Below are 26,268 nucleotides of genomic sequence, written 5' to 3'. Positions count from 1 at the left end.
TTATGCTATTTACATCAGTGAGACCAGGAATGGGGTTCTTAGTCCATCAGGAATCCTGGACTCCCCTATCTTTTTTGAGGGAGAGGTGGGCAGATGGTAAAAAAGTTTGTTGTATCAGTTAAACAGATTCCTAAGTTTCCTGCACCAGTATTTTGAGTGCAATTGATAAGTAGCTCTTCAGTCAGATAAAATTCTCATAAAAATCAATGGACTAAAGTCAAATTGTCTGAATGTGGACTGTAGGGGTATGTCTACACTACCACCCTAGTTCGAACGAGGGTGGTTAATGTAGTCATACGAACTTGCAAATGAAGCCTGGGATTTGAATTTCCTGGGCTTCATTTGCATGTTGCCGGGCGCCGCCATTTTTAAATGTCCGCTAGTGCGGACTCCGTGCCCGCAGCTACACGCGGCACGAACTAGATAGTTCGGACTAGGCTTCCTATTCTGAACTATCTAATTCGTGCCGCGTGTAGCTGCGGGCACGGAGTCCGCACTAGCGGACATTTAAAAATGGCGGCGCCCGGCAACATGCAAATGAAGCCCGGGAAATTCAAATCCCGGGCTTCATTTGCAAGTTCATATGACTACATTAACCACCCTAGTTTGAACTAGGGTGGTAGTGTAGACATACCCTAAGATAGTATTGAAAAAACTAGATATTGCGAAACTGTCTTGGAAAAGGTCTGCATTTCAGAATAGAAATATTAAATTTCAAAATGTTAAATTTGAAAGTGGAAGTGCCTCATGGAGCCTGGGATTAGTGGGGGACTCAGGGTCCCCCACTGGCCCCAGGCTCCATGCGGTGTTCCAGCTTTGAAATGTACATGAGCCCCAGCGAGGACTCTTGTACATTTCCAAATTGGTTGCCGCTGCGCCCCTGCCCCCTTTTAAGCCGGCTCACTCCAACACCCCATTCTCTTCCTGCCTCCCTCCCCCCGCCTCTTTGTGATAGAGGCAGCAAGTGGGGAGAAGCGACTAGTTGGTTAGTTGCTTACATCCCTATTTCAGAAGAAAAGGTCTCAAAACAGGAAGGAAAAAGGACAAAACCCACTTGTTGTTATAAAGCTTTACTGGTATTTTTCCATGTCTTCTACTAGTGGAGGACATTTCTATTGGGGGAGGGATAGCTCAGTGGCTTGAGCCTTGGCCTGCTAAATCCAGCATTGTGAGTTCAATCCTTGCGGAGGCCATTCAGGGATTTTGGGCAAAAATTTGTCAGGGATGGTACTTGGTCCTGCTGTGAAGGCAGGGGACTGGACTTGATGACCTTTCAAGGTCCCTTCCAGTTGTAGGAGATAGGCAATCTCCATTCATTTATTTATTTTAATTTATTTATTGCTTCCATACAGGTTTGAGACCTTACGGGCATTGCTTATTTTCCAGAGACTGAATCAGTACAATTATTTGGGAATTATTAATCTCTGACTTGAATGCACAAATGCGTTTTTCACCAGTTAACCCATTTATAATATGAACAGTTTCAAGTTGTATTTTTTTATTTTTCTGCTTTGAGAATTGGGTACATTTTATTTATTTATTTTAAAATATTTTTATACTGCCTCTCTATTTAAAATATTTGAAGGTGGGATGTTTTTTTTTTTTTTTGGTCCAATTTGTTTAAAACATTTCTGAAGCAGAGAGAATCAGGGTCCCTATCTTGGTTGGTCCCTAGATACTATTGTAATAAATGTGATTAATAATAATTATTTGAAGATGATCTGTTTGGTGATTAAAAAAATACAACTTTATAAAACTCACATGTATAGCTGTGTATCACCAGCTCTTATATAGGATTGAATGAGGACTAGAGACTAAAGCAGAAGACTGGGTCTCAGAATTTCTAAACAAAATCCTGACTCATGGAAGTCAATTGTTTTGGCATTGACTTCAGGGGGAGGGAGGCAGGGCAAAATTTTCCCCCAAGGTTCCATTCCTCATGGTGTTAGTGCCTTGTTGTGTGATTGTGGGCAAATAACAGAGTTTACATTTAGGGTTGCCAGGTGTCCGGTTTTGAACTGGACAGTCTAGTATTTGAGCTTTCTGTTCGGGAAACAAATTGAGAAAATATAAACGAGAAAATATAAATGTACGATATTTTTTAAATAAGATGGAATGTAGATTGTGATGTCAAGTGTGTCCCGTATTTTTGTTGAAACCATCTGGCAATCCTGCTTACATTCTATCTTTTGAGCCCATGGTGGGAAAGGTGAGTGAAGAGGGGGATCTGTGTGCCTGGCAGAGCTGTTCAAAGGATGTGCAGCATATGCTTACTCCCTTGTTTCTGGAGAAGGGAATATGGCCTGACTGCATATTCTCTTTGGTTGTCTAATGCAGCTGCTGGAGCTCGACACCCAAAGCCCTTGCATGCTGGGAGTTCAAGGACAGGGAATATGTCTGACCTCTGTGGAATGAGAAGGGAGACTTTCTGGCTATGGTGTAAGTCTAGACATAAATCAGCCCTGAATCTATCTCTGACTCAGTTTCCTCATACCTAATATAGGTATGTATAGAGTAGAATTGAGATGTAATTCATTGTTTGTGACATGCTTTGAGATCCAAGATGCATCAGCCCAGGGAAGCTGCAGTTTGAGGTCAGAAACATCCCATAATATGTTGAGACTTTCCCAAAGAAGCATTGGCCTCCTTTAAAAAAAACCCAGATCTTGTACCAGTGCGGCATGGTAAATTAATCTGATGGGCTATCCCTTTTGATTTCTGCCTAAATAAATGAATGTAGTAAATGTAGACAGCCCACAGGGTCCTTGCCAGAAAATGTTCACAAAGCAGTGTAGCTCTATTGCCAAATCTCACGTCTTTTATATAAGCATTCTTCAGGAAGCAAAGTGGCATAGGAAAAAAGAAAACATTGCAAAAACCATCAAGCAATAAGGATCCCTACCCCCAAGTGGGAACGTCTTAAGCCGCGCTCATGGTGGGATCGAGTGTATCTTTGTTTTGTTTCATTATAAAACTTCTTTCATCTCCTTCATCCCGCCCTTCTCCCAAAAAACAATAATTTTACTGTGCTGGCTTTGAGGACTCATTTGGATTAGTATACAGACACAGGATTGTGGGCCAGTCTTGTATGGGAAGATAATCGGGATGGCTTTGCGTAGAGAGAATGCTGGGTAACACAGTGCATGTGTTTAATAGTCTAATGTTTTTCATGACTGAGGAAGATGAATGGGGATGTTTTTTTTCTTGATATGACAGAAGGTTGAAAGAGAGAAAGAAAACCTCATTCCATAGTGTGTTGGTCCCCATACATTTTACGCTGACTCTTCCTGAACTCCGCATGTCAACAAGCTGAATTTTATTTGGGGCCCTGTTGTGCTTTTTAGGCTCAGGCCTGTGTTGGGAGCTATGCAGAGCCACTCCTATGCCTCTTGGAATGCCCGCCGCGTAAAGGGCAAGTATGCCACTGCTTTGTCTCATAGGAGGACGTGGCGTGGGTTCCGGTGTGGGGAGGGTCAGAGCTGAGGTCCTCCTCATCTCCTTTGGGATTGTTTTAGCTGCTTGAAGCACTAGCTCTGTGTGGTGTTTGGGCTTTATCCTCAGTTGCAATGGAGCAATGCCTGGTGCCCCATAGGGAATGGGATGAAAGATGGTTTTACACCACTGCCCTGATCCTGAGGATGGGCAGTTTGGCCCCCAGCAGAACAGCTTCACGACTGCCCTAAATGATGTCAATTCACAGCTGCCCAAAGGGGCCCTTTCACTGGTTGGGGGGTCACAGGAACATAGTAAGCTTGCCCATACACCCTCCTGCCACTAATGCGTCTTTTGTGCTATCAGTGGTGGTATAAAACCGGCTCAGACCTTTCCACACCTGCCAAAGAATCTTCCACATTGGGAGGATCCTCAGTTTGTCACTTTGGGAAGCTTTATAGCCTCTCAATGCTACCAGAGCAGAACAAAGGGGCCTTAGTATAGACCAGGATCTGGCTCTTTGTGTTTACAGTAAACCTCAGAGTTATGAACACCAGAGTTACAAACAGACCTGTCAACCACATGCCTCATTTGGAACCAGAAGTACACAACCAGGCAGCAGAGACACAAACAAACAAAAATCCCAATAATGTACTTGTTAAATGTCAGCTACTATTTTTTTTCTTCAGCATAGTAAAGTTTCAAAGCTGTGTTAAGTGAATGTTCTATTGTAAACTTTTGAAAGAACAACCATAATGTTTTATTCAGCGTTTCAGACAGCCTCCTCCATTCCCCAGGTGGATCAGCCTCTAGTTAATAGATTCTATGAGAGGTGGGAGGACAGAGGTTACTCTGCTTTCAAGATTCTGTTACTCCATGAATAACTCCAAAGCCACCTGCTGCATGGATTTCCTAGGTTAGTGGTTCCCAACCTTTTTTATACTGAGGGCCGGTAAACTCATTCAAAATCTGTTGGCAGACCACCACTGAAATAGCCACCCAGATCTTTGTAACTCAAGATTATCTCTAATGAATGTAGTTTGATGAATGAAATCAGAGGAAGATGAGGGTTCAGGATAGCTGTGTTACGTTTTGAGATGAGGGGCTCAAAGGGCCATGCTTTCAATTTATGGGGTCCTGTTCAGTTACCTGAGGCCTCTTGCTGTCCCTCACAGACAGGCTTCTCAGGGCTTCCCTCCCTGCTCCTCCCCCCCCCCCCCCCCCCGTGCAGCTACTTCAGGGACTGGGACAGCCGCTGTACGCACATTGCTTGGCCCTGCTGGCCAGGCTGCATAGTGATTGCCGGAGCTGGAACTGGGGCCATGATGAGACTGCCCCAGTAGGGACAGCCTCACTGTGGTCCCGGTTCCAGTTGCATCAGACCCAGCTACCAGCCGCCCACTCACCCTGTTGCTCCGTGCAGCATGTAAGGGAGTTCTCTGGAAACCCTACGGGGTGGGACTAAATAAATGCTGGGAGCATGGCAGACAGTGGTTTGCTGCCTGCCACTGGTCCACAGACTGGCAGTTGGGAACTGCTGGCCTAGTCAACAGCACTGTGAAACTGATCAGATTTTCCATGGTTTCACTGTTCTGTAGCCTTCTACATAACAATAGTGAACCTGACCAGAGTCTTGTTAATTTCACTCTTCGGCTTTTTGGCAGAGCAGTGAGGAAGAGCATAGCTAATGTTGTTTGCAATCTGTAGACTCTGGATGGTGTTGCCTCAGTTTATGTTTATACACACAGTTCATACCTTAAAGGTTCTTTGCAACTATAAGGGCTAGAAAATTAGTATTTTGAAATGAAAGGTTCATTTCTGTCTTTGCTTTAGGCTTCTGTACTCAGCAGGGTAAGCTTTACACTCACCACTGGCAAACTGACATTTTTAAACCTTATGTGTGCCTGCAATATAAATCTAATTATCAATATAGTTGGAGTGGATAATGATCAATAATATGGTTTGAGTGAAATTGCTGGGTAAGAAAACAACAGTGGAATATAATTCCCAAAGCTGCAATTTCACATATCCAGACTATTTCGTTTTAGCTCACAGGAGGATTAAGTGATCATCTCCGCAGTGTAATAGTAGCCATCTTTGATAAATGTAACTTTAAACATTAAATTACACAATGTGTATAATTTTGTCCCTTGTATTAATTTTAAACTTTATTTTACTTAGAACATTGCTGGGTGGCCATTTCTTTTCAGAACCCATCAGATTTGGAGTGTTTTTTAATATTCGTGAATAATTTTTATTCCGTTATTTTAAAGATTTTGGGTGATAGGCAAACATAAGAAATTTCTGAAACATGATACAGTAAAACTCCGATGGTCCGGCATCTGACGGTCCGGCACTCCTGATGGTCCGGCACCATCAGGAACCCGGAAGTGCTCCGGGCAGCCGGACCATTGGAGCTGCTCTGCCCCCAGCTTCCCCGATTCAGCCGCTGCTAAAACTGACCAGCGCTGAATCCGGGAAGCAGGGGGCAGAACAGCTGGAGTGCTGCCGGGTAGGTCCAGTAGCGCTGCCCCTCGGGGCTGCGGGACCAACTTGGCAGCACCCCAGCTGTCCCGGATTCAGCCGCTGCTGAAAATGACCAGCAGCTGACTCCAGGAAGCCCGAGACAGAGCTGCTCTGCCCCAGCTTCCTGGAATCAGCCGCTGGTCAGTTTCATCAGCAGACGACTTGGGTACACCTGGGACAGAGCTGCTGGGGTGCTGCTGGGTTAGTCCCCGCAGCGCCGAGATTTGGCGCTACCAGACCAACCCAGCAGCGCCCCAGCTGCTCTGTCCCAGGCGTCCCGATTCAGCTGCTGCTGAAACTGACCAGGGCTGACTCCTGGAAGCCCGGGGCAGAGCAGCTCTGCCTCTGGCTTTCTGGAGTCAGCCGCTGATCAGTTTCTGCAGCGGCTGACTTGGGGACACCTGGGGTAGAGCAGCTGAGGTACTGCCAGGTTGGTCCAGTAGCGCCGAGGAGTGGCGCTGAGGGACCAACCCGGCAGCACCCCAGCTGCTCTGCCCCAGGCATCCCCAAGAGCAGCTGTGGTGCTGACTGGTTGGTCTCGCCGCGCCAAGGGTCGGCGCTACGGGACCAACCCGGCAGCACTCCATCTGCTCTGCTGCAGGCGTCCCCGATTCAGCCGCTGCTGAAACTGACCAGCAGCGGCTGAATCAGGGACTCCTGGGGCAGAGCCGGACTATCAGAAGGGAGGGCTATGAGAGGGTCTGGGGTAGCATCCCCCCACCCCACCTCAGACCCCTCATAGCCCCCCCTTCTGATAGTCCGGCATATCTGATAATCTGTCACCCCCTGGGTCCTAAAGGTGCCGGATTATCGGAAGTTTTCTGTACTAATTATGGAATGCTATAGCATTCCCTTCTTTCCTCCAGAGAAATAGGAAAGGTAATGTTGGAAATTAAGGTTGGGATTCCCACGTGGCAGTGTAGAGTACTAACAATGATTGGCCATGTTTTCCAGAGGTCAGCAGACCACCATCCACTTTTATGGTGACTGTAAAACTCAACACAGGCAATGTCTTGAGATTTTTAATTCCTTTATTGAAACAATCCACAGACATAGATTAGAAATACCATTTTTTTTCTCTGGTAACTCAGGTTTGATTTTTTTTTTTTTTTACAGTAGTTTGGATGTTCAGTGATAAAAACTTTTTAATAGAAACAGACACATAAACATGCTCTTCTTTCCCTCCCCTATCTTCTCATGCACTACCCCACCTTATATTTTTGGTTTAAGGCATTAGAATGAATGAGGTTACATCCTGCTACATAATACAGGCAACATGTTATTTATTGCTCATAGCGATTTAAACCTATGGTTTCAAGCAGATAGTAGCTTGCCATATGTGGATTTAGATTGGTGACCAAAGTTCACTTCCCTGGATATGATACCACTGTAGAATTCCTTGCCATAGAGCTTATCTTGTCCAATTATAATCACTCTTCTAGGAGCCTACTGTTTTTTTCCTCGTCCATCTGAAGATCTGCTTCCTTACTTGGTTTACCAACTTTTTGAAAATTACATTGGTGTTAGTACTTTACTTATGATTCCTGACCCAAAAGGAAAGGATCAGATCAGAATATCTTGTACTAATGAGCAAAGAAGGAAAGCCAGTTGACAGGCGAGTGCACGCACTTCTGTTTTATAAGATGCCTTTTTAAAGTATTGTACTTTGGCCAGCAAGGGACTATAGAAATCCATTACAAACTGATCTTTTGTTACATCTAGTACCTCATTGTTATGACACATGAAATTCATGTATTGCACAGCAGTTATTTTGGACAGAATCTGTTGAATTCATGGAAAGTAGATGTGTTGTGTGTTGTATGAATATTGCTGTGGATTAGTTTTTAGAACACTAGGTAGTGTAATTTCCTCTTGACAATATTAATTAAAGTGCAAGTTAATCAAGAGGAAAATGTGCTAGGAACCCTTCTGTTTGTACCAGTCACAGATGCCATGGTGATGGACATGGTGTAAGAATCTGAATAGAATAAAATAGCATTAGCACTTACTGAAAGTAAAGGGAAAAATGACTTGTGTAATACACTTTTTTTAATTTTTATTTTTGTGTGGATTTTTTTTCTTCCTCACTGCTGTTCCCAGGCCATGAACATTGCAATGTTCATTCTAATCATACAAGGAAGGATTCTAAATTCCCCTCCCACACCCTGTCAGAAGGCCAGTTTTTATTCCCTGTCTTTGAATCATCATCTCCTAAGATCCTGGGTGATGTATCATACCAGTTAAGATGTCTAGCAAGCTACCTCCTACCCTAAGACTCGTGGCAATACTACTCAGAAATAAAGACAAATGAAGTTGCATGTTGACATTACTCTTATTCTTGGAGCACACGTCAGTTTTTTTGAGAGAAGAGGAACCCTGAGACTGCTTTTGGATTAAGATTTTTCAGTAATATGTGCTAGGAAGTTAATAGTTTAGCACTTCTGCATGGTTTTGACTCACCCAAGAATATTGGGTCTTCATCAATATTTTTCTCCATTTCAAGGATATCTTTTGTACATCTTCACTTTCTGTTACTTTACTACTGGGAGCAAAGGTTACAGCATCTCTGAATGTTTTGACACTCATTACTTTGGTTCTTGAGTCATGGCTTATGTAAGTTCCTTTAGTAAGTTCAGAGTTGCTATTTAGAGGTGGTAATGTGCTTCTGCTGTAGATATCGAGGCATGAAGTGTTAGGTTTTGATTGTGATGGATTTTTTTGTCCTAATTGCGTTTTCTCTTGGCTGTGTGCTGCCTTTTTCTTACATATGCACAAGCTTAAAAACCAAGATGTTTAAAAATGTGTGATGGAAGTTAAGCTCTTCAAACCACTTAACTAGAATTGTTCTAACGTTAAAATGTACTAAGCATCCAGACAATTCAAAAACAAACAAACAGAACTTGCATGTACTCAGCACCTTGAAAATGCAGTTATTTTTATTTAAGTGCTTAAATGTGGTTTCACGAACCCTAATGTATACATCTACATTCAAACATTCTACAGTAAAACTCCATTAGTCCGGCATCCAATGCTCCGGGACTCCTGATGGTCCGGCACCATCAGGAACCCGGAAGTGCTGGGGCAGCCGGACAGGCTTCCCCCATTCAGCTGCTGCTGAAACTGACCAGCAGCTGAATTGGGGAAGCCGGGAGCAGAGCAGCTGGGGTGTTGCAGGGTTGGTCTCCTAGCGCTGCCCCTCGGGGCTGCGGGACCAACCTGGCAGCACCCTAGCTGCTCTTGGGGATGCCCGGGGCAGAGCAGCTGGAGTGCTGCCGGGTTAGTCCCGCAGCGCCAAAGGACGGCGCTGCGGGATCAACCCGGCAGGACCCCACCTGCTCTGCCCCAGGGGTCCCTGATTCAGCCGCTGCTGAAACAGATCAGCTGCTCTGCCCCGGGCTTCCTGGAATCAGCCGCTGATCTGTTTCAGCAGCGGCTGACTTGGGGACCCCTGGGGCAGAGCAGCTGGGGTGCTGCCGGGTTGGTCCCGCAGTGCCCAGGGGCGGTGCTGCGGGACCAACCCGGCAGCACCCCAGCTGCTTTGCCCCAGGCGTCGGGATTCAGCCGCTGCTGAAACTGACCAGCAGCGTCAGTTTCACCAGCAGGCTGAATCTGGACGCCTGGGGCAGAGCAGCTGGGGTGCTGCGGGGTTGGTCTCGTAGCGCCACCCCTCGGCACTCCGGGACCAACCCGGCAGCACTCCAGCTGCTGTGCCCCAGGCGTCCCCAAGAGCAGCTGGGGTGCTGCCAGGTTGGTCCCGTAGCCCCGAGGGGCAGCGCTACGGGACCAACCGGGCAGTACCCCAGCTGCTCTGTCCCAGGCGTCCCCAAGAGCAGCTGGACTGCTGCTGGGTTGGTGCCGTACCGCCGCCCCTTGGCACTGCGGGACCAACCCGGCAGCACCCCAGCTGCTCTATTGTAGGCATCCCCGATTCAGCTGCTGCTGAAACTGACCAGCAGCAGCTGAATCAGGGATGCCTGGGGCAGAGCCGGACTATCGTAAGGGGGGGCTATGAGGGGTCTGGGGTGGCATTCCCTCCCACCCCACTCCAGACCCCTCATAGCCCCCCCCTTCTGATAGTCCGTCATATCTGATAATCCGGCACCCCCTGGGTCCTAAAGGTGCCGGATTATTGGAAGTTTACTGTGTACCATAAAATAAGGAAGTGGAAGAGGGAGAAGGTGGGAGGGACCTGGGTCATATCTTGTAGGAAAGGAAGAAAGAAACCTGCTATTGCCTAAATCCTCAGAAATGGTGACTCAAGTTCTCTAAACATCATTAAAGGGCTTTTAAAATTGTAGTAATGGAAAAAAAAAAGAATATAACTTCCTGGGTCTTTTGTATACATCTTCCTGTGGTCATAGTCTTTGGGAATCAGATTTTCAAGTTTTTTCTCTGCAACCTTGTGAACTAGAAACTTGCTTTTAAAAATAAAATTGAGATCCATGCTTAATTATTTTACTCCATATTTGCTGCACTGCCCTTTTTACAATGTGTAAAAGGCCTAAAGTGAGGTTGAGGATTGTAGTAAATACTGTATAAGACTTTAAATAGATAATAATATTTGGTCTTTCTATCTTAATATTGCTATACAAATATTAACTAACATGCATATGTTTCCAGTGTCAGTGCAGTTATAAAATTTATTCTGTTATCCCCCATGATTTCTTTTTTTTTTTCAAATGATTTTCAGAGAGAGTGATTAGAAGTAACCTTTTTTTCCTTGAGAACTTTTGCTTTGTTTGAAGTGTGTTTTTTCTGTAACTCTGATATTTGTTGAATGCAGAAAAAAAATCCACTTCTCGTCATGTGCGCTTTGGTTTGTTTAGTAGATTTCTTGTCAGATATGAATACAAAGATGCATATTTTTATAACTTTATTTTGATACCTTATGCTTGCTGTTTTCCTGATAGTCATGGTGTACCTTTTTTGGATACTCTTTTGACTTGTGTGTAAACTGCTGTGTTTCAAAGTGGGAATATGCTTTCAGCTTTATGTCACTACTAGGGATGTAATAGTATAGTCGATTAACCTATTAACCGATAAGCAAAAGCCTATTGGTTAATGCTATAGATTACACACATTCTCCCCTCCCCACCCCCTCCAGTAAATTTTTTAGCAGGCTGCCCAGCAGCCCAGCTCAGTCCCAGCTTGCACTGGGTCCTGGACCTAACCCCACTGTGGCTCTTCATTTAAAGTGTATTAGGAGCCAGGCGGGCAGGCAGCCCAGCTCAGTTCTGGCTCGTGTACTGGGTCTGGGAACTCAGACCCCTTCTTCCCAGACAGGGGCTACCCAGGGACTATAGAATAGTCGACTAACCAATAAGAATTAATGAGCTTAATCGACTATTCAGTTAACCGATATTTAACATCCCTAGTCACTACTGTGATTTGACTTTTTTATTTACCATAATTTATTTACAGCATTGCTGTTTGGATTCTTGTTCTGTATTAATCGTGTTTCTGATACATAACTGTTTTTGGTTTGCTGTGAGTAAACTAAGTGCACTTTTCAGCAATGGGCAATGCTGCTCTCTGTAAGAAATTTTACATGGCAATATCATCTGTTTAATAATTTTGCTTTCTACTTGTAATTACATGTAATTACTTTCTAGTAATTCCTTTAGAACTTCTGAGTTCATTTTCAGCTCTCCAAACATAATTTAAGGAATAATTTTTATCCCAGCTGTTTAAAACAAGGCTGAAATTCTATCCAGGGTTCTAGTGTCATCACAGCACTAAGATGAAATTATAGTTTTAATTTATGGACTTTTGGGAAATACATTATTTATTACTATACATTAGAAAATGATTAATCTCTGCTTGTGTTGCAAGGCCATCCCACTGCTAAAATTCCCAGAAAGTGCTGAAAAGTTACAGAACTTCTGGAGCACTTTGCAGCTCTGTGAAGCTGCCAGAAAGGGCCTTTGTGACGCTTCAAAATTACTGGAGGCGATGAAAAGCCATGAAGTCACTTCAGGGTTTCTTCTAAAGCTCCAAATGGTGGTGACCCTGCAAAACTTTGGAAAGTTCATGTTCTAACTACATGCATTCCCTTACCTAAAGGCTCTCCGTCTTTCTCAGGTACAGTTCACTTAATCTAAAACAGTAACCAAATTAACAAGTGGAGTTGCAATGTCTTTTTATGGAGTTTGATTCAGCAGATCACTTATATGCTCAGTCGCCAGAGGCCAATAGGGCATAAGCACATGATTAAAACTGAGTATATGCCTAAGTGCTCTGCTGAGTCTGGGCTCAAATTTCTAAATTTCTACCACTTTGGGACTGCTCACTGAGCCCATTTGAAGGCTTGTCTTCACTCTTCACTGAGTGAAGTGTAAGACGGGGTAATGCCTGCATTGGGACAGTTTGTGCTCATGAAGAAATGGCTGAAAGCCTTTTTATAAACTAATTTGTTCTTTCAGTTTTTTCTCCAATGGCAGTTTTTATAGGCTATGCTTTGGTGACATGTCAGTTTTATTACCTTTTCTGGCATTAAAGAAGGTGGTAATTTGGCCTTTCTGGATATATTGGGTATAACCTCACCAAGTGCAGGGAAAACTTAAACAACAAATAGTCTAGTAGCACCTTAAAGGCTAAATAGTCACAATAGCTGATAAGAACCCTTAGTTTTCACTTGGAAAGGAAGATGACCCACACCAGATTCTGCATAGACATCAAGAACTATTAGCACTTTCATTATTTGGTTGGTTGATAATGTGTGAGCCATCCAATATTCTGATTCATAGCATTTGCATAAGAATTAAACTTGTGAATGAAGTTAAATTCCAACCCCTCTCTGTGGATTTAGCTTGTGGAATTGGTCTGAAACAAAATGGCGACTTGGAAATCGATTAATGAGTGTCCAGGAAGATTAAAGTGTTCTCCAACAGGTTTTTGTGTGTTGCCTTTTCAAATATCTGATTTGTGTCATAAATTCTTTCCCATAGAGACTGTCCAGTTTGGCCAGTATACATGGCAGTGGGGCATTGCTGGCATTTGATGGCCTAGATCACATTAGTGGATGTGCGGTTAAATGAGCCTCTGATTTGGTGGCTGATGTTGTTGGGTCCAGTGATTGAAATTGCTTGAGTAGAGGTGTGGGCAGAGCTGGCACCAGGGCTGATTGCAGGGGTGGGTTCCTGGATGATCGTGATGGGGGTGTGTTGCATGGTTACTGGAAAGAATTTGTTCGAGGTTAGGGGGTTGCCTGTAAGTGAGAATTGGCCTTTCCCCCAAGGCCTCTGAGAGTCATTTTCCAGGATAGGTTGTACATTGTTGATAATGCATTGGAGGGGTTTAAGTTGTGAACTATAGGTGATGACAAGTGGAATTCTGTTGTTTTCTCTTTCTGTCCTGTCTTGAAGTAGTTCATGTCTGGGTACTTTTTTGGCTCTGTCAATCTGTTTTTTCACTTCTCCAGGTGGGCATTTAAGTTTTAAGAATGCTCTATATAGATCTTGTAGGTGTGTGTCTCTGTCTGTGGGATTGGAGCAAATCCGGTTGTATCTTAGGGCTTGGCTGTATACAGTAGATCAGGAAATGTGTCTGGGATGGAAGCTAGAGGCATGAAGGTAAGTGTAGCAGTTGGTAGGTTTCTGGTGTGGGATGGTGGAAATATGTCCATCATTTAATTGTACTGTAGTGTCAAGGAAGTGGATTTCTTGTGTGGACTGATCCAGACTGAGGTTGATGGTGAGGTGGAAGTTGTTGAAATCCTTATGAAATTCTTCAGGGGTCTCTTTCCCGGGGTGGAGCCATATTCTCTCTCCAGTGATACCAATGCAAACTGTAGGGAGTCCTCACTATAACTGAGAGGAGAAGTTGGACCATTTTGATTTACAGTGTGATGCTGTGTTTTCATACACAGACAGGCTCAAGTTACCCTGGGAAAAAACCTGCCTTCAGATTGCCTAATTTTGCCCTACCTCCTCAGCACAGTGCTGTGGAGTTTTGTAGGGAATGAAGGGGTATATGTTTGTAGTTGCAAGTACTGTGCCCATGTTGAAAATGTGTCTTGAAATGTTTAAAAGGACTCTGAGTAATCTAATCTCATAACATTTTGTCTTTAAAAGTACCCAGCATTATTTTATCTGAAGAAAAGAGACATATATTTGTAGAAGATCAAAAGGATACAGTATTTTAAGAAAGAGTGTAAGTGATATAAGTGAAGTGAATGCTTTTATGCTGGTACAAAAGTATTATAAAAAATTAAATACACCCACATTCTTAGGCTGCATTTTAATCCAAAGATCTGGTGACATGTACAAACCACTCAAGTTCCAATCTTGTGGGTTATATTGTCAGCAGAGGGTCTGACTAATAATACTGTACAGTTTTACAAATGACAGTGGCATCCAAGATGACTTAAAATGACAAACTTCTTTTCATTGTTATTTATTATAATTGTTTGGTTTTTTTAAACCTCCATGGCTATGCACTGTCTGGATCACTAGAGAGGTTTTTGTCTGGATCTAAATTTGAAGCTCAAATTATAAAGCCCAGAAAATGGAGGCTACAATATAGTATAAAAGTTGATAATACCTTCACTGTAACGGTGCATCTGGAAGCCACTGTATTAAACACGCACACAAATCTATAGATAGTGCGGGTGAAATCACTTCTTCCCTCATAAATCCAGAGTAATTAGGGTTTGCACAGGGAACTGCATGGGATTAGAAGAATGGAACCAGCAGCCAGTCTGCTTCGGCCTGTGAGCTGGAACAGTGGCTGTACTCTCAGCACATGCTTGTGCAGAAGTTTTAACCCATTGGAGTCATATAAATTTACCACCTGCTCCAGATAGACCTATTCAGGTCAATAAAGGGTCCCTCTTCTCAACCAGTCAGTGCAGAGGATCGTTCTGTGCCTCTGTTCTCTGTGTCATCCCCAGTGAATGGCTAAATTAGGGTTTATGTTGTGTGAAGAGACTTGCTTGGATGAAATTGACCCCAGAGGACTAGCCTGTCACTGTGTCTGGTCTACACCTCAGCCTGTACCCAGGCTTCCTGGGAGTGACCTCTTTAGCGTGCTGGCCCACAAGGACTTGAACATTTCCAAAAGGACAGGCCCATGGCCTCCAAGACTAGGAGACTGGGCATTCAGCACCAATGCTCCATGGCTCTCTTCAGGGACACCAGTCAGATCAGGGTCCTGTGGGAATCTTGTTCGGTAGCCCTTCAGGGCATGATGCTCTCAGGGAGTATTTGCAGTGACACAGTAACCTTTTAAAAAACAAGGTAAGAACTTATTGATCACCTGGCACAGAGTATTTGGAAGTTCATAACTTCTGCCTCTGTTTGCTAATCTAAGCCAAAGTAGTCAAGTCTGGTCCAACCAGTGCCATGATGATCCAAGCGTCAGTTGTCCAGTCTGGTCAAACCAGTGCCAACTTGCGATGGACTCCATCTGTTGTTTTTCCTCATTCTTCCTCTTCCCCCTTGTCACTCTTTCCACCATTTAGGCGCTGAAAGTTCAGTTGTTGGACCTCTCTTTGCCTTTCTGGATGCTTGGTGGATTTAGGTTTTGGTTTTGCTTAATGACCCCATTCCTTCCTGCTAACCTGCCCCATGACACTCCTCTTTCCTTCACTGTTTTAGCAAGAGACTTAAACATTTTTTTTACAATGCAAAGTTCAGAGGGAAACTGAGGCACACGTGTGCATTATAAAATATTTCAGAAAATTCTCACTTTGTCACACAGACCAAGGCATACACAGCCTTTAGATCAAGTGAATTGGTATGAAATAGGGTTTTAAGTGTTAAATAGGCTTTGTGCTGGCTTTTTGCATAAGTTGCAGTCGTGGGTGGATTTCACCTTATATGAATAGAGATAGTACATCACACTCACTGAGAGGAAACGGGTCGTTTTATCTCGGGAATTATTTTATAAACTGTGTCACGGTGGTAATGTGAAACTGTGAATTCTCTCTGAACACTGAGTAGTATGAAGCTCTTCTTATTTTTTTTATTTTATTTCTAGTTTGCTACAAGTATTATTGCCATTTTCATGCAGAAAATGGTATTGCTGTACATTTTTTGGGTGGTGGTGGTGGCACTTACTACCTGAAGTTGCAGGGAATTAAAATGAGAACAGATGGGACATGAGACTTGAAGGGGGAGATTCCAGAAGTCAGGACTCTGTTTGGTTGTCATTCAGAAATAGAACTGACAACTGTGAGCCTAGTTATGCTAGGCCATTCCAGTTTAAGAGTCAGAGCCTGCTCTCATGTGCATGGGGCACATGCTCCCTTGTAGCTGTGGTCAGGACTGCAATCGAAATTTTACCATTTGCATTCTGAACTGGGCAAGATCAAAGACAACCTGGAGAAAATGAAAGAGAAAGGATGATGATAGATTTTAAACTAAGATTCAGGTTAAATGAAATTTTGGCATGGATTTTATATTCTGAGAAATAAATCACAGGGGATGTTAACACATCCTAAAGGAAGTATATCAGTCTGTACTTTCTTCCGAGTCCACCCTCCCCCAGGCCTCCTTGCCGTCACATACAAGCTTAGGGACGATAAAGGCAAACTCCAGTGATTCTGGAGGCAGCACTGAGTTTGATTCGTGCTTTGTGCTTTGTAGCATAGATTGCTTTGCAATTCAAGTTTGGCTTTTAAATCAGTTACTGTTTGATAACCTCATTTTATACTCTGCTGACTCTGCTTGCCTTAGGTGTACAGCATGAGTATGTGAAATTAGATAATTGCAGTCACTTCAGTTTACTGTCATATAATGCATGATTAATGGCATAATCTGCATTTTCAAAATACATAAACTACTCAATGTGCTCAAGTAACGTAGTAAAGTATTTCCAGAAAATAAAGTCAAACGCTAAGGAAGAAGGCAAAGGTGCTGGGGATGCTGAAATCAGATGGATTCTCACAAGTCCATATGAATTATGTATATTATTTTCATATACAGTAGACTTCCAATAATCTGGAACCTTTGGGACCTAGGTGGTGCCGGGTTATCAAATGTGCCGGACTATCAGGAGGTACTATAAGCTGGTTATATATATATATATATATATATATATATATATATATATATATATATATATATATATATACACACACACACACACACACACACACACACACACACACACACACACACACACACACACACACACATACTGTATCCAGTATATACTGTATATAAAGAGTTTTAACCCTTTTTATTGTACATACTGGATACAGTATACTGTAATGTTTTTTTTTTAACCCTTTTTTACCCTTTTTGCTCGGTTCAGCTGCTGCTGCTGCATTGTGACTCATTTTTGCCGAAGCTCACTCACTAGGCTCTTGCCATTTTGATGCCGGACTATCAGGAGTGCTGTACAATTGGATGCCGGACTACTGGAGTTTTACTGTACATGACCTGTTGTATACCAAGTTCTAGTAGTAAATTGACAGTTGCTGCATGGTCTTGGAAAAAGCTGTACAAATACTTGAAACAGTCAGTATTAGTAAAAGAAAGTTGTGTGCCACGCTAATGTGGTGGCCTAGTTGCATTGTTTGGGCCTTCTGTTGCATCGCTTTCAATTTCCTGTTTTGACTTCTTCCTCCTTGAAATAGTGGGGGATTGCAGAGCCAAGGAGATACCATGTTCACCGTTGACAAGGAGTTAACAGTGACTCCTCTGACTCGTGTAGGCTATGTTCCTGCCTATGCATATGGTTACGGTTTTGCTGAGGTCCATAGCCCCACTCATATCCTCAAATATGTGTGCAAAAGTTGTGTAGGATTGGGTCCTGAAAGAGCTGTGTTGACTGTCTCCAAAAAGAGACCCATCTGCCCTACTTGCTAAAGAAAATGTTGAGTGGGTCTTGTGGGTTGAAAGGATATAAAATGGTTTGTGTGAAAGAATTAACTGTTGAAAGCCAATAAAGAATGCAGAGAATCCGCTAAAAAATGTATTTGTGTATCATGATTATGTGTACTGATCAGCCACCATGTATTCTCTCTATTTTAAAATGAGGGTATTAAAAGTAGTTTACAAAATATATAGACACAATTATTTAAAAAAAAGTGTGGCTTCTAAAGAGCCATGTTTGGGGAAGTTATATTTCATGTTCTCTTGTAATATTAATGTGCATACTGTCATTGACACATTCATGCATGCACAAACTATTAAATAGATTTGGTCATTTTGATGGAATAAAATCACTCATTTTCTGAAAATAGTTTAATGTAAAATTATTTTATTCTTTAAAAATGTTAATTAGAAACAGAAAGGCCCAAGAAAGTGGTAAACTTACCACCAAGCTAGTCTTTAAATTGAAACTAGATGTTTGTCTAAAAGATATACTCTCCTTCAGATTATTGTGCCTGACAGTAACTACTTGCATAGCAGGGAAGGATAATTCCCTGTACTTCAAGAATTCCTTGGTGAAATGTTATGCCCTGTGTCATTCAGTTAGGTCAGACTAAGTGATCATACCCGTCCCTTCTGACTTTTAGAAGCTGTTAATCTGTGTTCAAAGATTTCAATTATATACACATTATATTGCATGTAAATACATTTAAATGGTATATATATGTATTATGCTGTAAAAATGCATTATAGTGTAAAATAGAAATGTAATTATTCATGTAGGCATACATGTGCATGTGTATACAGATGTGTGTGTGTGTATCCTTTAAAATGTTGTTTTATTTCTTTTGAGAGCCAAAAATATTAACCTTATTTACTAATGCTATAAGTAAGCAATAGCTGAGAGTTGTGTTCTTTTTCTTTTTTTCCTTTTTTTCTTTTTTTGGGTCTGTTTTGATCTAATAGAAGATAGAAGACAGTTGTGCTGGTTAGCTTTGTTGCAAACGGCCATGATGCTGAAGTGACTGATTTAAGAGCACTTTCGTTTTTTGCAGACCAGTTGGCAGAGTGTTGCTGCATTCCATTTACTTACTATAGCTACAGAAAAGAAACTGAGCGTACTGTGCAGAATGTTTAAAGAACACCCTAATTTTTAACTTTATATCAGTTGCCTTTGAATTTATAGGTGTGCTGGAGAGGAGAAATTAGCATAAGAAATATTCTGTAACCTGAATAAATAGAGTACAGATTAAGGTACATTCCAGTGAAAGGAATAAGAGCATGTGACTTTATGTAAAAAAATGTATAAAAGACATAAAAAAAAGAGTTTATTATTTTTAAACTTCATTAGCCACAACACAGAAAGAAGTTCATAACAATAAGTATCACAACAGCGTGAATTTTCCACTAACTTAGCTCTATTCCTGACGTTGCCACTATCTAACTTATGTTATGAATCACATTAAGAAAAAACACCCTGTTCAACCATCTAGGGGGAAAACCCTTACCTCACCCTGTCTCCAAAAAACCCCCAGAACACCTACTTGCCCTGTTTCGACTAAACCAAATTCTAATCTATTCTTTACTACATGTGTATACAGATAACTTTTCTTGTCTCACACAAGAACAGCATTGGCCCACTTTGTGTTATTGAAATGTAATAATATTACAAACTACATTAGTAAGTTGAACATGTTAAAGAAATGGGTCAATTGACCGCTTACATTTTCAGTCCAACATTAACCAAACATAATCACATATAGAGTACAATACATCAAACCAACAGAAGGAAAGTGAATCTCAACCTGAATCTGCTAGAGTAAAACTGTGCTCAGATTTGATATTCAAAGTAATCTCCTAGAAATATCATTATTATTTTGAAACACTGACATTTTTAAATGTTAGGGCCATTGAGTTTTCCTTTCTTTTAATTCCAATCTGATTTTTTTTTTAAGTTTTTATTTTTGGAGCCTCTGTGAATCAGTGGCCCTCGACCCAGAAAAGGTTGCCCGCCTCTGCATGGCAACCTTCTCAACTTCCTTCATCGTTTTCATTCAGGAAAGGAGGCCCTTTGAAATTGCTGTTGTAAAGAAATTGTGAGTTCTAGGAGCTGTTCCTCCACATTTGACCTTGTTAACACTGGGTCTAATTCACGTTTGTGCAGAGAGCCAGTAGAACGCCTATGCAGATAGAGTGAAATTTGCTGAGTCCCCTGTTGGACTCAAATGGTGTATTGGCTTCTGTATGGGGGGTGAATTCTATCCAATTTCTCCATATGGTTGCCAAATTTGGAATGGGGAAACTGCAAAGGAGCAGAGAGAAGCACCAACTCTGCTTGATTCTCCTCTTACTTCAGGGCTATTTGGGAGTTTCAGTCTCCAGCTACTTCATAGCAACTTGGTAGCAAACATTTGCATTAGGCTGTTGTTATTGCTAGGGAAAATACATTAATAAAAAAGCATACAAACCTCTTCCTCCTTTTGATGGATGAGTGTTTCCAGAAAGTATAGTGGTTTATGTAGGTGGAAAGTTTCTCTCATTACCTGAATTATGGGGGGGGGGGGGAGGTGGAAATGCCAGTGTTTTACGGGTCTATTTAAGGAAATTTGAAGGGGCATTTGAGATCCATATTCAGAAGAATATCTAGGAGAAATGACATAAAATCAGACTTTTAAAAACTGTCAATTTAAAAATCACACTTCTGTCTCTAATTTCTGCTGTCTGTAAGTAATGCTTAAAATTTACTGTTAAAGGGAACTGAGAGGTTGGGAGAAGAAAGCTTTTTTTTCTCTTTACAAAGAACTGTTTTCCAGTTTAAGGTGAGCTTTTGACAGCCTTTGGTATACAGTCAGTTTCACAGTTTTCCCCTATATAATCATTTAGTTAGTCAGTTTCTCTTGATGTTTTTGTGCATCTTTCACACCACAACAGGGGAGAAAAGAACATTTTTAAAGCTAAGGAAATGTGGTTGTAAAACCACAAAATGTGGGGCAGGCATCGTACCTGAAACTACTTTTAATTCCTTTTATTTTTTTTTAAATTGACTACATCTCAGGATAGTTCTTCCTATTTTAAAGCTGAGATGATGATTGATGATGATGATTTAGATTTATCATAATTTTATTTATTATTGTAATGCTACTAATGCAGTGATGTACGTTAACCTAGCACTTAACAGGCAAAATACACTGACCTTCCTGGAGGGAAGGTAACAAACCTTCTGGGCTAAGTGGAAGGGAGGAGAAGAATATGATAGCAATTTGGGCAACTCTGCACTACAGAATGAAGTTGACGCTATGTTGACATACAGCCACTGCAGTAATTAAATCACTTTTTCACATCCAGGCTTCACTTCTGTGTCAGCAGTGTGTGTCCTCACCAGGAGCACTTGAACTGATTTAGCTGTCAGTGTAGGACATTGTGGGACAGCTTCTGAAAGACAGCAACAGTTAACGTAAGCAACGCAGTCGCTAGACTGACACTGCCATCGACCTAAGCACTATGCTTTCCTCAGAGATAGCGTTATCAAGTTGAAGTAGTATGCAAGTTACATTGGTGGGAGCTACATTTTTGTGTAGACGCTAAATCGAAGAAAACTGTCTTATGTCGACTTAACTCTCTAGTGTAGACCAGGCCTTAGAACTCTTTTGTGTAGATCATGTCTTAAATCATGTAATTGCTTTAGTTAGTAAAAGCCACATCTTAGGCATTTCATAATTTTCTTGTCTTAGCTTTCTTCCCCTGCCCCTTTTTTGGTAGATATTACCATGAGGAGAAAATTAGGATGAGTAGGCATACAAGAAAAAAGGGTGTATTGAGGAGAAGCTTGAAAGACAGCTTGCATTGTAAGGGTTAATAACCATGTTATCCTCTATTGTTGTAAAATGTCAAGTATGTTTTTGAAGCTTAACAAATAAAAGCCCTTGTCTAGGAAAGCCCATAGGTTTGTGCTTAACTTTAAACATGTGAATAGCCCCATTGAGGTCACTGCTCACAGGCTCAAACTTAGGTATATGCTCAAGTACCTTACTGATTTGAGGAAGAGGCAACCTGCTGCCACTCTCACTGCTGCCTGGGGGAGCAATCTGGCTGGCCCTTCCACCCTATGGAGTGTCTCTAGGGCTCTGGATTGCCCTAGTCTGGTCTTGAATGCATCCTTGAGTCCTGCCTATGCTCTATCCAGAATCACTTCTAGGGCTAGTTAGTAGTGCAGGCAGTTCTAGCCATCCACTGCCTTTCTCTTCCCCAGCACTTGGAGATGGATTGTGTCTGCCTCAGTGTGAGTGCATTTGTGCAGGGGAACAATTCGCTGTACCCTTTTTTTGTGCTCTGGGCACTCACACGGGGAGGCATGATCTAACTCTTCCTGTGTTGCATGCATGTCCCAGGCTTTAATTTCTTTCTTTTCTTGATTCCTTGTTTTCAATGCTGTGGTTTTCGTTGGTTTTTGATTATAGTCAGACATGCTAAAATGATTAAGTACAAATTGTTGAGGGTGGAAAACTATCTTGGTCAGTTTAACACAGACAACACCCTCAGACACATGTGAGTCTGAAACAATCCAGGAGAAAGACTCTCTTAACTGTGTTGTCAAATCACGGCATTTTTTTATCAGTAGTCTCGCGATTCTCGGTGTTGTTCTTAAAGCCTCAGCTTCTGGAGTCAAGCAGCTGTAAAACAGTTCTATGGCTACGTGAAACCATTCAGCCTTCCACAGATGGTTGTGCTCAGAGAGCTTAGGAGAAGGCAGTAGTGCTGGTAAAAGTACAATCCAGCAAAGAATTTCCTAGCTTGTATTATTTAAGGACCAGATTCTGATAATGTTACTTACTGTGATTAGCCCTCTGCTCTACAAGCAGTGGGTTGTTCGTTGATTAAGGTGCTGTTTAACATGTTTTAAAGAGGTCTGTCCCTTACCTATTTTATATTGTTAATAATATTTATTAATTATTATCAGCCGTTGTGCTTGGAGCTGGCTCCCTTTACCAAAGCATCTGAGCATCTCACAGTCTTTGTTAGACATTTCTTTACAACTCCTCACTGTGAATAAAGTAGTATTACTGACTCCATTATACTGATGGAAAACCAAGGCACAGAATGATTAAGGTTAACATTTGTAAAGTGTGCAAGTGATTTAGGAGTCTAAGTGCCATTTTCAAAGCTAACTGTGGTTCAGATCCTCAAAGTTATTTAGATGCCTAATTCCCAATAGAAGTTAAGCATCTAAATTCCTTCAAGGGACTGGGGCTATAGGCTACATCTACACTACCACAGAAAATCTGAGATATAAACAGAGGGAAGCCAGGAAGTTCACAGTAAAGGCTGGGAGCCAGTAACGCCTGCCGATTATATTTTGTCTTGAATTAATACTGTTTTCAAGGTGGGGGGGAAGGGGGAGGCATAGACAGATTGTCTTCCTTAACTTTGAACTTCCAGGCTTTTGAGTATTTGAGTCTCAGTTTTAAACGGTCTCATCCTCCTCCCACAGGTCAGTGGTCTGAAGTGTGCCATCCCTAGTTATGCTGAGTGAGTCTCATTGAAGTCTGTGCGGTCACTCACGTATGTGCTTATCCATGTGAGTAAGCTCTGCACAGATGAGACCAGTGTGGGCAGGAACAGGCTACTTGTATTTAAACTAGGGATGGTAGCTGTCGGTTAATTGGATAGTCAAGTAACCACATTCATTCCTATCAGTTACTCTACTATTCTGTATCAGAGACAGCAGCGTCTGGTGGCAGGTGGGAGCCAGTTTAAAAACCAGCTCCCCATGCAGACAAGCTACCTGCAGCAGCACGGGGTGGCCCCTGTCCATGGAGGACTTGCAGCAGTGCAAGTGGGTCCCTGTCCATAGCCCCTGGAGCAGCCTCTGTTCATGGGGAGCTGGGACACCCTGCAGATAGGGGCTGCTGCCAAGAAGCAGCCTCTGCAGGCCCAGGTGCGTTGTGGACAGATGCTGCTCCATGGGATGAGGAGCAGCCTTTGTCCGCAAGGAGATTGGATTCCCCGTGGACAGGGGATGCTGCCTACTGCGGGCAGAGTCTGCTTCGCAGAAGCCTTCCTTGCCCTCTGCCCCCCACGCTGCTGCCTCTGATAGAGTCAGCAGGGGAGGAGGGGGGACAGGCGGCAATGTGCAGCTGGTGTTGGGGGGGACTGGCTTTTAAGATGACTTTCCCAGCACCAACTCCTGCTCCTCCCCCCCCCCCCACTGCCTCTGATTGAGAGGCAGCAAGGGGGGGAATGTGAGTAGTCGAGAAGATTGACCAATAAGCCTAGACTACTCATCTCCGTCCTTTAATTTAAACAGGAGGTTTTGAGTTCTGTATGTAATATAAACAGCTTTAAGGACTGGTGAAATGCATGCTGTGCAGATGTTAAAAGAAAAGTAGTAAGGGATTTTGGGGTACTTCTATTCCCTCTTAAGTACTTCAGTTTTTGCCCCTTTCCTTTTTTTATACAACTGGAGATTAGGGATGTTAAATATCGATTGTTAGCTGATTAGCTGCATGAATTCTTATCAGTTCCACGACTATTCTATAGTCCCCGGAGGTGGGGCCGGCAGCCCAGTGCATTCTGATCCTGCTCCTGAGGAGCCCTCTGCCACTTCAGCTCTATATCAGAGGCAGCCACACAGTGTAGCAGGTAGGAGCTGGTCCGCAAGGGGAGCCATTTTAAAAACCAGCTCCCCACAAAATGGCTGCCTATCGCCCTGTGCTGTTCCCTCTGATACAGCAGTGTGGGGGAGGGAGCAGGTCTGAGCTCCTGGACCCAACGTGAGCTGGAGCTGAGCCGGGCTGCCTGGTCACCTGGCTCCTAATATTCTTTAAATGCAGATCTGCAGTGGGAGTAGGTCACAGTCCCGGTGCAAGCTCGGATAGAATTGGGCTGCTGGTCAGCCTGCTAAAAAATTTACTGGCAAGGGAGGGAAGGGGAAAATGCATGTAGTCTATAGCATTAACTGATAAGCTTTTACTTTTCAGTTAATCCAGTGGTCCCCAATGAGGTGCCCGCGGGTGCCATGGCGCCCGCCGGGGTATTTATGTGCGCCCGCCTAGTCGGTGTCACGATGTGGGATGGCTGGGGGAGGATGGGCCACATGTGCTGTGGGGCCAAACTCGCGCTGTGACGGGGCATGGGGAAGCGCCTGCGGTGGGAGAACCTGCTGGGGAGCATGGTGGGAAAGCCACGGGAGCAGGGCGGCTGGTCTGGAGCCGCGAAATGGCTGTGGTGGGGATCTGGCGCTGGTGCACTTGGCACGGGGCCAGCTGGGCGACGCAGTGGGATGATGTCACCCACCGGTGTGGCGCCCGCCACACACACAGGTTGGGGACCACTGTAATCAGTTAATCGACTACACTATTACATCTCTACTGGAAATGTATCATAATTGATTTTACTTTTTGAAAACTTTTGAAAAAGTTATTTTTCTTTGCAGAAGAATCCATACTCTTAGAGACACAGGAAGGAAATTTACTCTATTTCTTAATTAAAAACAATAGGAAAAAATAATTCAGCACAGCTTGTCCGACAGCTGAGAAAAAGCAAACAAACAATTTGATTTCAATGAATGTAAATATGTATGTAAGATCAAATTCTGTCCTCAAGTCACATTCTGAAACCTTAATTTCAGTAGGGATTGCACAGGTGTAACTGAACGAAGAATTTAACTGTAAATTTTATATAGCAATCCCAAATATAGTTTTAAAATTTGTTTATAAAATAATGACTAACATCTTCAGAATCCAAAGGAGATTGTGAAATGAAATGGAGGGTTCTCAAAGAGAAAATGAACTCAGTGCTGGTCCAAAGCACTAAGTCATTTAATGCTACAAGAGACCGCTTAAATGTTAAATACTGGATCAACTGCATCCCTGACAAATGGCTGTACATGAGGGTAAATCTGGCCTTTTGTTTTACCACAAGTCAAAGGGGGATTGAGCATGTGGTTGTAACTCTTAATTTCTTACTTTCTAATCAAAAGCATTTATGCTTTTTTTGGTGACTGGGAAATATCAAAATGTTATCATAACAGAGAGTCAGCAGTTTCTCTTACTCGTACACTCATGTAGTCACTCACCCGCCCTTTTTTCCTTCCTCCTTCAGCTAGTCTGTCTTGTGTACTGTAAATTCCAATATCTTGTTAAATGTATTTTACTGACTGGTCTGATATTTCCCCACATATTACTATTAAAAAAGGTGAATGTGACAAAAAGAACTATGTGGATCTTTAGGCTGTCAATCAAACTTTACTTAAAGCTTCCTTAAATAATAATCATGAATTATCACTATCTACTGTAGCAGTTTGTTATTCAACACAACACATTTTTCTGATTTGCATCTTCAGAGAATTCCTCCTTTCCCACATACAGTTTTGTATTCTGTTGAATGAGGTACTCATTGGTTCATTAATGATTGTACTATATTACAATCTAGTATACCAGAGAGCATGATATTTTAAAAATGCTGTAAAATTATTTATGGCAATTAGGAAAAA

At 42.5% G+C, this 26,268-nt stretch overlaps 1 protein-coding gene across 20 annotated transcripts in view; it reads left to right on the top strand.

The window, feature by feature from the left end:
- The window catches only part of ATXN1 (ataxin 1), a 291,336-nt gene that overhangs the window by 47,931 nt on the left and 217,137 nt on the right, over window positions 1–26,268 (top strand). The gene's annotated exons all lie outside the window — the stretch shown is intronic.

This window comes from Pelodiscus sinensis, chromosome 2 (assembly GCF_052426305.1).
Source record: "Pelodiscus sinensis isolate ZL-2025 chromosome 2, ASM5242630v1, whole genome shotgun sequence".
NCBI classification, from domain to species: Eukaryota; Metazoa; Chordata; order Testudines; family Trionychidae; genus Pelodiscus; species Pelodiscus sinensis.
Note: the sequence above shows the minus strand (reverse complement) of the source record. Positions and strands in the feature narration are given on the sequence as shown.